The sequence below is a fragment of the Elaeis guineensis genome, chromosome 2 (assembly GCF_000442705.2).
Source record: "Elaeis guineensis isolate ETL-2024a chromosome 2, EG11, whole genome shotgun sequence".
Lineage (NCBI taxonomy): Eukaryota > Viridiplantae > Streptophyta > Magnoliopsida > Arecales > Arecaceae > Elaeis > Elaeis guineensis.
The window spans coordinates 116439041-116452344 of NC_025994.2; positions in this window are offsets into that span (position 1 = coordinate 116439041).

The window sequence follows — 13304 nt, forward strand, 5'->3', positions numbered from 1 at the left end:
TACTTCTCTAGGACCAAAAGGGCCCTTTTTATTAATTTTCATGGGCTCAATTTAGGAATTATACAAATATATTTCTCTCTAATTAGACGATTGCATTCCTAATCAGAGGGATTCAATTTAGGAATTATACAAATATATTTTCCTCTAATTAGACGATTGCATTCCTAATCAGAGGGATTCAATTTAGAAATTATACAAACATATTTCTCTCTAATTAGACGATTGCATTCTTAATCAGAGAGATCTACAGCTCATTTCAACACTCCCCCTCAAGATGGGCTATAGATATCATAAAGACCCATCTTGTCACGAATAAATGAAAAAAAAACACACTAAGACCTTTGATCAAAATGTCTGCTAGTTGATTAGCAGATCGCACATAAGGCATACAAATTGTTGGGTACAAAATACCCACGGCCGAAGTTCTCAACAGGATTAGCCCTTGCGAGCTCCGCCCGGACTCCTACGGGAGCCGAGCTCCGTCACCAACTTCAACTGCCGGTAAGATCCGTCCGGACTCCTACGGGAACCGGACTTCACACCTGACTTTAGTTGCAGGGGACTCCGCCCAGACTCCTACGGGAGCCGGGCTCCGCCCGTGACTTCAACTCTGAGAGGACTCCGTCCGGACTCCCACGGGAGCCGGGCTCCGCCCACGACTCCAACCGCGAGGAGGACTCCGCCCGAACTCCTACGGGAGCCGGGCTCCGTCCTCGACATCAACTGCCGGTAAGCCTTGTCCGGACTCCCACGGGAGCCGGACTTCGCCTTTAACTTTAATTGCAGGAAGACTCCGCCCGGACTCCTACGGGAGTCGGGCTTCATCCTCGACTCCAACGGCTGCAGACAGACTTCGTCCGGACTCCTACGGGAGCCGGACTCCGCCGATGACTTCAACTGCAAGTAGACTCCGCCCGAACTCCTACGGGAGCCGGGCCCCGCCCACGACTCCAACCGCGAGGAGGACTCCGCCCGGACTCCTACGGGAGCCAGACTCCGTCATCAGCTCCGACCGCTGCCGAACTTCAGCCGACGGATCTGCACTCCCAGGCAGGCCACAATAACGGCCACGATCCTGCTCCACTTCCTGCGGCAGATTCCACGCAGCTCCATCACTCCCTGACAGGCCGCAGTAACGGTCACAGCACTGCTCCACTTCCTACGATGGATCTCGCGCAGCTCCACTACTCCCTGGCAGGCCACAATAACGGCCACGATCCTGCTCCACTTCCTGCGACGGATACCGCGCGATTCTTCCATCCGCTGGCAAGTCACGACAACAGACCCCGCTCTACTCCCCGCGGCAGACTCCACGTGGCATACCCCGGTGATAGCCACGGGTCCACTCCACTACTCTTCGCAGTAAACTCCGCCTGATCTTGGGCAGCCCACTGCCAAACGGTTACAGATGTCGCTATCAGGCTACTGCCCCCTCCGCCTATAAAAGGAGGCTCCAGATACGTTATTCGATAAGCTCTCATCTTTCATCTAAAAATCTGCTAAATTCTCCGTTCGAGCACTCCATTCTTGTTGAGGCAGAGAACTGACTTGAGCGTCGGAGGGTCTTGCCAGAGCAACCCCACCTCCGGTTTAGACTTCCTTTACAGGTCCCGACGGCGACCGCAACTTTCTCGACTCCAGCTTCTCCGGCGCAAGCGAATTTTTGCACCAACACAAATGATTCTGGCATCAAGCTTTTCCTTGATAAAATGTCGATCGATCTCGATGTGCTTTGTTCGATCATGCTGTACTGGATTATTAGCAATATTGATTGCTGCCTTGTTGTCACAATATAGCATAAGAGGTGATGATTGATAAAGATCTAGTTCCAATAACAAGATCCGTAACCATAGAATTTCACATACGCCATGTGCCATAGCTCGAAACTCTGCTTCAGTAGTAGATCGAGCAACTATATTCTGTTTCTTGTTTCGCCAAGTGACTAGATCACCTCCGATAAAAGTACAGTAACCTGAGGTAGAGCGACGATCATCAAGTGATCCAGCCCAATCAGCATCAGTATAACACTCCATCCGTAGGTTGCCATGACAAGAATAAAGCAAACCTCGACCAGGACAACTTTTGAGATAACGAAGTATCTGTGTCACAGCATCCATATGAACTGAACGTGGATCATGCATAAACTAACTTACCACACTAATGGTGAATGCAATATCAGGCTGTGTATGAGATAGATAAATCAAACGCCCTACCAATCGTTGATAACATTCTCGATCAATAGGGACACCGGTATCGGTTACTAGTCGATGATTTTGCTCAATAGGAGTGGCAATAGGTCGACATCCCAACATACCAGTTTCTATAAGAAGATCTAGAATATATTTTCTTTGGGAGAGAAAAATCTCTTTTGAAGAACGAGCAACTTCTATCCCAAGAAAATATCGAAGATGTCCAAGATCCTTTACTTCAAATGTCTGTGCCAGCTGAGCCTTCAAATGAGCTATCTCCTCAGAGTCATCTCCTGTTATTACAATATCATCAACATAGACAATCAAAACAGCAATCTTACCCTTATTGTGCTGAAAGAAGAGTGTGTGATCTGCATTGCTCTGTTTATACCCCATCTGAATGATTGCTTGCCGGAAGTGATCGAACCAAGCACGAGGTGACTGCTTCAAACCATAAAGAGATCGTCGTAACTGGCATACTTTGCCCACTATTTGAGCAGTAGCAAATCCTGGAGGAACATCCATATATACTTCCTCCTGAAGTTCTCCATGAAGAAAAGCGTTCTTTACATCGAGCTGGAACAGATCCCATCCGAAATTAGCAGCACATGATATAAGGGTTCTAACAGAGTTCATTTTTGCAACAGGTGCAAAAGTTTCATCATAGTCGATGCCATAAGTCTGAATATATCCTTTTGCTATCAAGCGAGTTTTGTACCGTTCAACAGTACCCTCAGATATCTGTTTAACTGTAAAAATTCATTTGCATCCCATAGTTTGTTTACCAGCTGGCAAAGGTACAAGTTTCTATGTATTATTTTTTTTATAGTGCTTGCATTTCTTCAAGCATGGCGGCTTTCCACTTGGGATTTTCCTTAGCAACCTTCCAGTTCTCGGGTATGGAGACAGAGGACAAAGAAGCTATAAAACTCTGATAAGATGGAGAGAGAGACTCATAGGATACAAAGTTAGTGATGTCATGTTTGTACCCTACTCCATCCTTAAGTCGAGTAAGAATACCAGCATGACGAGTAGGCTTCCGTAAGGCAATAGGAATATTTAGATCATCATTATCTAATGTAAAATGGATGGGAGGTACAGGAGAATTACCATTGGTCGTAGAAGATGAAACCGTTGGGACAGGAGAGGAAGACCTGGAGACTAGAGAATGCGTAATAGACTTTGAGAGAGGAGATGAATCAGATAAAACAGGCTGTAGGAGAGTCTCAGATGCAGTTTCAGATGCTTCTCCTTGAGTGTCAGATGCACCATTTGTACCAACATCCATAGTAACATTCACAGTAATAGGACTCCTCCAGAGGACTCCCCCTCTCGACCAGTTCCAGAGGTAACGGGAGAGGAAGAGGACACAGAAGATATATAGAATGGCTCAGACTCCCGAAATGTTACATCAATGCTGATAAACATCTTTCGCTCAGTCGGACATCAACATTTGTATCCTTTTTGAGTAGATGAATATCCTACAAAAATGCACTTAAGGGCACGAGCGTCAAGCTTGCCAACCGAAGGTCGATGATCCCGAACAAAACAAACACAACCAAATACCTTGGGAGGAATTATAAAAGAATTAGTTTCTTGCAGGCATTCAAGAGGAGTCTTATAGTCCAAAGTTTGAAGTGGCATTCGGTTAATCAGATATGCTGCAGTTAACACTGCTTCTCCCCATAAGAACTTAGGAACATTCATAGAAAACATCAAACATCTTGTCACTTCAAGAAGGTGTCTATTCTTTCTTTCAACAACTCCATTTTGAGCCGGTGTGTCAACACACGTCGTTTGATGTATAATTTCATTATTATGTATATACTCCTCAAATTCTTTATTAAGATATTCTGTTCCATTGTCAGAGCGAAAAATCTTAAGAGTTGCTCCATATTGAGTACCAATCATTTTATGAAAATCTCTAAATGACTGAAACACTTCATTCTTATTTTTCAATAGATAAACCCAAGTGCAACGACTAAAATAATCAATAAAAATGACGAACCACCGATGACCAAAAATAGCGGTGGTCCCACAGGGTCCCCATACATCAGAATGAACTACCTCAAACATTGCTTTACTATGTCGGCCTGAGTTTGGATAAGTACTTCTAGTGTGTTTAGCTAGTTCACAGGCATCACATACAAGCTTCTCTTTATATGTTTCAAAAATAGTTGGAAATATACGAGCTAAGAGAGTAAATGAAAGATGACCAAGCCTGCAGTGTTGGAGCAACAGATCTTCCTTTTGTGAAGATGAAACAGTCAAACTGGTTTCTGAGTAGCCTCCAAACACTCCTCCCTCCAAATAGTAGAGCCCATTACGCATTATGCCAGTCTCAAGTTTTCTTCCTGTCTTTGGTTTCTGAAAGACACAATGTGTTTTGAAAAAAGTTACAATACAATCAAGATCATTTGTAATAGCACTAATGGATAGGAGATTTATAGGAAATCTTGGGACATGTAGAACATATGATAAGGGTAATTCGGAAGTGCATTTGATAGATTCTTTTCCAGAAATAGGGGTAAAGGAGCCATCAGCAAGACGAACTTTATCACGACCAGAACAGAAAATATAAGACACAAAATCTCTAAAGGATCCAGTCATATGATTGGATGCTCCAGAATCAACAATCCATGGAGAAAAATTACTACAGTTAAGAGCATGAATTTGATCACTGATACCTATTTGGGCAAAATTACCGTGAGAACTGGCTGGTTGATTTGAAGAATCTTCTGTGGAAGTGCTGCTTTCAAAAATATTTACACCAGATCTGAATTTTTTCAAAAGTTGCATTTCTTCAACTGATAAATCTTCCATAGAAGAAAAATGAGTCTGATTATACTGACCTCGGCCTTGACCACCTCCACGACCACGGCCTCTATTTGGACGACTATGTAGCTCATAGCAGTAAGCTTTGATGTGGCCCGGCTTATGACAGTGGTCACATATTTTAACCCCACAAGGTCGAGGCTGAGTTTCTTGAGCAGAATTAGGAGACGAGCTTCCAAGAGTATTAGGCTGTACCACAAGTGCAGATCGTATAGCTGTGTTCGTAGAAGAAGACATAGTGGTTAATCGAGTTTCTTCACTAAGAATCAAAGAAATAGTTTCATCAAGAGTTGGCCACTCCTGTGTACTAAGAATAGAAGAGCGTCGATACTCAAACTCTGGGTTTAGTCCATCCAAAAAAATTCATAAGTTGCTGTCGCTCTATCCATTTGTGAAACACATCAACATCACCAGGATGATTAGGGGTAAAGGGACTATGAAAATCAAAATCGTTCCATAACCTTTTTAATTCTCCAACATACTCTGTTACAGGTCGGGAACCCTGATTAAGTCCTCGAAGCTCTCGCTGGATCTTATGGGCATGCATATTATTGCCTTTATAAGAATAAGTTGTGGCTACAGCCTGCCATAACTCATAAGCATTCGTTAGTGCCTCAACCATATGAGCAACACTTGGTACCATAGAGGCAAGGAGCCATGCTACTACCCGAGAGTTATTAGAATTCCACTGTCTAACAGCTATCTCATCTCCTTCTGATCTTTTTGCAGTACCACTTATAAACCCTTCAAAATTCTGAGAATCCAAAATTAGACGAACATGTCGCGTCCAACTTAAGTAGGTACCCGGCCCATCCAATTTGACCGGGTTAGTTTCTAGGGTGATCTTTGAAAACTCACTACCCAAGATACGAGATTCCATCATCCTAACCATTAACTTTTCTAAATCCTCCATGGTTAAAGGAGTTTTATCACCCATAACAAAAACTTAAATGATTAAGTAAACAAAAATAATCTTGAGGGAGGAAATTGAAGTTTTCTCACCAACGATCTGAGATAAACTCAGATGACGAAAAAATATCGAATCTCTGCTTCCATGAAAGATGCCTTGATAATATTCAGAAACTCCAAAACAGGACGCTCCATTGTTGCTCCAGAAAAAACAGCATCTAATAAGGGATGAGAACCGTTTTCAACCCGTGGTTCTCGGGTGGAAACGGTGGTGACGTCGATGGCAGCAGCGGTAGCAGCGACGGCAGCGACGGTAGCAGCATCAGCGGTGGCGATTGCAGCGGTGATGGCAGAAGCAGCGACAGCAGTGGCGGCGGCGACGATGGCAGTGGCAGCGGAGGCGGCGATCATAGTGGAGAAGGCTCAGGCAGCGGCGGCGGCGATGATGGCTGCGGCAGCAGAGGCGGTGATCATAGCAGAGGCGGTGATCATAGATGAAGATGATGGTTCCAGGGAAGAGGCACCGATGATTTGAAGGGATGCAAGAGAGAGAGAGAGAGATTTAACGGAAATGGAGATTGGCTTTCAAGGTTTGCAGGGATCCAAGAGAGAGCAACGGCGATGGTTTAAAGGGGGAACAGATCCCACTCTGTTTGAGAGGAGAGATTTGAGTTGTGAACGATCGGCGGTTGAAGAGATTTAGGGATTGAGATGAGGCGGAACAGAGCACTCTGTTCCCTAAATATGCTCTGATACCATGTTGACAAACAGAAGTATAAATAGAAGAAGAATAGAAAAGAGGGTGAAGACGAAGATTTCAGAGGAAGAAGGATTACTTCTCTAGGACCAAAAGGGCCCTTTTTATTAATTTTCATGGGCTCAATTTAAGAATTATACAAATATATTTCTCTCTAATTAGACGATTGTATTTCTAATCAGAGAGATTCAATTTAGGAATTATATAAATATATTTTATCTAATTAGACGATTGCATTCTAATCAGAGGATTCAATTTAAGAATTATACAAATATATTTCCCTCTAATTAGATGATTGCATTCCTAATAAGAGGATCTACCGTTCATTTCAATATTTTTTAAAATATTACTATCAGGAGTTAGATTCCAAACTCTTCTTGCACGGGGTTGAAACTTTCTCCTCCTCTAACTTATCCACAAAACATGCATGTGTGATAGCAATCTTCTCGTGTTGAGATAAGACTTGATAAATGGGCATCTCAGAAATAGATGTGACGACACATATCACCGTAAAGGACAATCCGCACTTACTGTCCAGCCTTTCTTTGCAAGCACCTCTTCTATGTGAAGTTGATTTTTCAAAATAAGCCACATAAAAACTATGATCTTCTTAAAGACAGTTGCTTTTCAAATAACTTTGCCCTCCATTGTTGATGAATTTGTAATAGGAATCCACTGTAAAGGATTCATTACTGTTAAGTTCCAGATGGGAGCTTCCGTGATCCTTGACAGTCTAATGTGGGAGAGGAAATCAATCATATTCTGTAATTGTGCCATTTGTGGTTGGAAAAGCCAGCCACGTAATTTAATTTTCTGCCAAAGAGTCCTCCGGCTCCCAAGATGCAACATGGATTAATTGATTTGACTGCCACAGAGAAGTTGTAATACCAGATTTTAAAAATCTAGCCCACCTAAGTTTGCCCATCACGTCCACAAAAAAAAAAAAAAAAAGTATGGAAAACGAAGACTCCTATTGGGAGTCTTCTTCTTTCCCATGTCCGACCAGGAGTAGAATTCCCAAGGCCACTGAAAAACCTTGAGAAGACTCCTATAAATCCCCCTTCTCTCCCTCAATAGCCAGCCACGACCAACCTTGAGATCTCCGTCTTCTTCCTCTTGAAATTTCTCATTGAAGCTATCGATCATGTTCTTGTATTCGCCTCAATTTCTCATCGAAGACTTATCGGAGTCGAAGGTAAGCTCCGACCCTCCTTCTTCTCTTCCCTCCTCTCTTTTCCATAGCTTCATGCACCCTCATCGGCCATCAGGATCGTCGGAAAATCCATGAAAAAATGAAGATCCCATTCTGCCCTGTTTGGACGAATCCTTTCCCCCTCTTTTTCGACCACCAACGCCATCGTTTACGGCGTCTCACCCTTAGAATGGGACCCTCACCTCTACCTTTCTTTTTCTGAAGGTCTTGGCCGCCGGTGACCAGCCAATAACCGAAAAATAAAAAGAAAAGGGGTGGATCCCCTATTTTTTTGAAAATTTTTCTCCCACCGATCGAGCCTTGCTGCCGGCGATCCCTTGCTCTTCGTTGTTAGCCATCACTGTCGGACCTTCGACCGTGCCACCGCCTTTCGTCGGAGCCCGAGCACTGAGCCCTTCTGCTCGGTCCGTCCTCTGTTCGGTCGGGAGGAGAAAGAAGAAAAGAAAAGAAAGAAGAAGAAGAAAAGAAAAGAAAAAGAAAAAAAATAAAAAAAAGAGAGAATTTTCTCTCTCCTCTCTCCCCTCTTTCTCTCTCTATTTTCTCTCTCTACTTTCCCTCTCTAAAATTTTTTCTCTCTATTTTTTTTTTCTCCTCCTTTCTCTCTCTAAGAAGACCTATGGATTCTTATTAGGCCATCTTTTCTCCTTTTAGGGATCTGTGACCCTGAATCGATTTAGTATCTGGGGGTTTATCTGATTGATCATCCAATCAATCATTTTTATTATTATTTAATTTTATTGAATTTATAGAATAAAAATTGATCCTGATTTAATATTTTAAATAAGATTATCTGATTCATTTAGGGAAGACTAAAGATCTAGGACGATTGAAGTAAGTGGATCTTACACTCCTTATTTATTTTTAAATTTTTATGATTTTCATACATATGATCTTTTATTAATGAAATCATATTTTTCATAAAATAAGGATCAGCATATATGGTATGAAAAAGTATGTTTTATTATGAGCATTAATTTCATGAATATGCTTTATGAAAATAACATGATTATGAAACATGAATTTTATTATTTTTTTTCATTATATATATGTATATTTTAAGAAAAATGTATGAAGATTTCAAAAGCTCTCAAATAGCTATGAATGAATCTCTTCGAAAAGGTCGACATCCGGAGCTAGCATCCACACGAAACATGGTCCTACCAGCGGATATAAAGTTGGCACATGAATCAAGAACTCTGTCGATTAAGAAATATGGCCCTGTCACAGATATAATAGTGACCTTAGCATAAATATCTGAGAGCAATATTTTAAAACATGACACGAATACATGACAAAAATGATTTATGATTCATGATTGTGAAATATATATGATTTATGCATGCATGATGAGTTTATAACTTTTTTATTATATGCTCTATGAAATATTTATTTTTATAATATCTATTATTTGCTAAATGCTACATTATCATAAAAAAAAATTTATGCTTGATCCGATAAGGAAGCGTAAGTTCTACTTACTGGGCTAGTGTAGCTCATATTTTTTTTATATTTTTTTTCTTGTACAGAGAAATAAGATTAGGACCGGTAAAGAAAATCCAGGCTTGGGAATCTGCGAAGCAAGTTTGAAAATTTAGTTTATTTTTATGGATTTATAGCTATTATGAATTTTATAATTTAGATTGATATTTACTTTTAGATTTAGATGCTCTGGATCAGTTTTGGTTTAATTAAATATTTGAATTAAATATTATTATTATTTTTATTTATGATACATCTATTATTATATTTAAAGAAGATGAATGTTGGCTTCGTGTTATCACGAGCTGAATCCCTTGATAACATGGTCGTGTTATATTCTGGATTTGGGGTGTGACATTGAATGATATCAGAGCTTAGGTTATGATCATTGGAGATTATGATATAAGTGATTAGGATATGACAGAATGGTATCAGAGCTTAGGTTATGATTATTGAGGATTATGATATAAGTGATTATGATATGATAGAATAATATCATAGCTTAAGTTTAAGATCACTGAGATTATGAAGTCATATCAAAACTTTATGTATGATCAATAGGATGTGATAAAGTGGAGTATGATGGATAATATCAGAGCTTAAGATTATGATCATTAAGGATGTCATAGAATGATATAAAGTATATGTTATGATCACTAGAGAATATGACTTAAGTAGTATTTGAGCTTAAGGTTATCATTATTCGGGATTGTGACTTTAGTGATATTTGAACTTGAGGTTAAGATCATGAGGAACATGATAGATATAAAAGAAAGGATTCAATAATTTGATTTCGAATCAATAGGTATTATGATGAAATTTATGCATAAGTGACATATGATGTCTATAATAGAATTGATGAATTATATCTTGGATTTCAGTTAGTAAGGTTGACCTGAGTACGAGAAGTGTTGACCCTGAAATAAAGTACGAGGTATTGATATATTACGTTAGGTATATTCGATGACATTGGAATGCTAAACTTATATGGATAAAGGACATGATAACTTTGCTGATTTTGATGTTAATTTTTTTGCAAAAAAATTTGGTTTGGAAGTTGTCTAAATGATTGTAAGGTAAATCGAAGGTTAAATTAATTCTAGACATATTGGATTCTTGAGGAGTGGTGAAGTTTATGTAATAAGTTCAAACATAGAAGGTGGATGAAAAATTAATTTTGATATGCTATACCTAAGAGATAGTAATGACAAGGAAACTTTAAATTTTGCCCTAAATTTTATATAAATCTGAAAGTTGGATCTATCTTTGATTGATTTAACATACAAAGATATTTTTATTTTTGATAGATTTAGATAATTTGGTAAGTTGAGATCAGAATGCGCAGCAAAAACGTGGTGGTCTGAATTGATTAGAATTATTAATCCTTTAAATCAAAAATATTATAGAATACATTAGTTGTAAATAATGAAGAATTTTATTGATAATGAAAGGATACTATAGATCTTAATCTAATCTGATTATAATTCGATAATTTTTGCCAGTAGATTATTTTATTGTAGATAATGCCAAGAAGAACCGTAAATATCTCAAACAATATAACTTAATTTCGAGGATGAAATTTTTTTTTAGGGAGATAGAATGTAATACTCGATTTTAAAAACCTAGCCCACCTAAGTTTGACCCATCAGGTCCACAAAAAAAAAAGAAACAGAAAACAAAGACTCCCATTAGGAGTCTTCTTCTTCCCAATGTCCGACCAGGAGTAGGACTCCTAAGGCCACTGAAAAATCTTGGGAAGACTCATATAAATCTCCCTTCTCTCCCTCAATAGCCAGCCATGATCAGCCTTGAAATCTCCGTCTTCTTTCTCTCAAAATTTCTCATTGAAGCTGCCGACCCTGTTCTTGTGTTCGCCTCAATTTCTCATCGAAAACCTCACCGGAGTTGAAAGTAAGCCCTGACTCTCTTTCTTCTCTTCTTTCCTCTTTTTCATAGCTTCATGCACTCTCGTTGGCCATCGGGATCGTCGGAAAATCCATGAAAAGATGAAGATCTCGTTCTGCCTTGTTCGGACAAGTCCTTTTTCTCTCTTTTTCGGCCACCGACGCCATCGTTTGCGGCATCTCACCTTTAGGATGGGACCCTCACCTCTACTCTTTTTCTGAAGGTCTTGACCGTCGGTGACTAGCCAATAACCGAAAAATAAAAAGAAAAGGGGCGGGTCCCCTATTTTTTCAAAAAATTTTCTCCCGTCGGTCGAGCCTTGTTGTCAGTGATCCCTTGCTCTCCGTTGTCGACCATCACTATTGGACATCCGACCATGCCACCGCCCTTCATCGGAGCTCGAGCACTAAGCCCCTCCCCTCGATCCATCCTCTGTTCGGTCGGGAAGAGAAAGAAGAAAAGAAAAGAAAGAAGAAGAAGAAGAAAAGAAAAGGAAAAGAAAAAGAAAAAAAATAAAAAAAAAGAAGAATTTTCTCTCTCCCCTCTTTCTCTCTCTTTCCCTATCTTCTCTCTCCATTTTCTCTTTCTACTTTCATTCTCTAAAATTTTCTCTCTCTAAAAATTTTCTCTCTCCTCCTTTCTCTCTCTAAGAAGACCTATGGATTCTATATTAGGCCATCTTTTCTCCTTTTAGGGACCTATGATCCCGAATCGATTTAATGTGGGGGGTTTATCTGACTGGTCACCCAATCAATCACTTTTTGTTATTATTTAATTTTATTAAATTTATAGAATAAAAATTGATTCTGATTTAATATTTTAAATAGGATTATCTGATTCATTTAAGGAAGACTAAAATCTAGGACGATTGAAGTAAGTGGATCTTATGCTCTTATTTATTTTTAAATTTTATGATTTTCATGCATATGATCTTTTATTAATAAAATCATATTTTTCATCAAATAAAGATCAGCATATGTTGTATGAAAAAATATATTTTATTATGAACATTGATTTCATAAATATATCTTGTGAAAATAGCATGATTATGAAGCATGAATTTCATTATTTTTTATTATTATGTATATGTATGTTTTAAAAAAAATATATGAAAATTTTAAAATCTCTCAAATAGCTATGAATGAATCCTTCGGGAAGGTCGACATCCGGAGCTAGCATCCACATGAAACATGGCCCTGCCAACGGGTATAAAGTTGGCACATGAATCAAGAACTCTGTCGATTAAGAAATATGGTCATGTCAGGATATAATAGTGATCTTAGCACGAATATCTGAGAGCAGTGTTTTGAAACATGACATGAATACATGACAAAAATGATTTATGATTCATGATTGTGAAATATACATGATTTATACATGCATGATGAACTTATAACTTATTTTATTATATGCTCTATAAAATATTTATTTTTATAATATCTATTACTTGTTAAATACTGTATTATCATAAAAAAATTATGCTTGATCCGATAAGGAGGCGCAAGTTCTACTTACTGGGCTAGTGTAGCTCATATTCTTTTTTTCTTTCTTGTACAGAGAAATAAGGCTAGGACCGGTGAAAAAAATTCAGGCTTTAGAATCTGCGAAGCAAGTTTGAAAATTTTGTAGTAAAAATTTAGTTTATTTTTATGGATTTGTAGTTATTATAAATTTTGAGGTTTGGATTGATATTTACTTTTGGATTTAGATGCTCTGAACCAGTTTTAGTTTAATTAAATATTTAAATTAAATAGTATTATTATTTTTATTTATAATGCATTGTTATTATATTTAAAGAAAATGAATGTTGGTTTCGTATTATCATGGGTTAAATTTTTTGATAACATAATCGTACTAAATTTGGGGCGAAGTTGTCACAAAATAATTCAGCTAGGTCATTGTTTCGGGAGCTTCCCATGTTAAAAGGGATTTTCTTCGTTCAACTTGCTTCCTTAAAGGGCTCTTGTACTTCGACCAGCTTCCCTAGAAAAATCAAAAAATACAGAGTCATGTACCC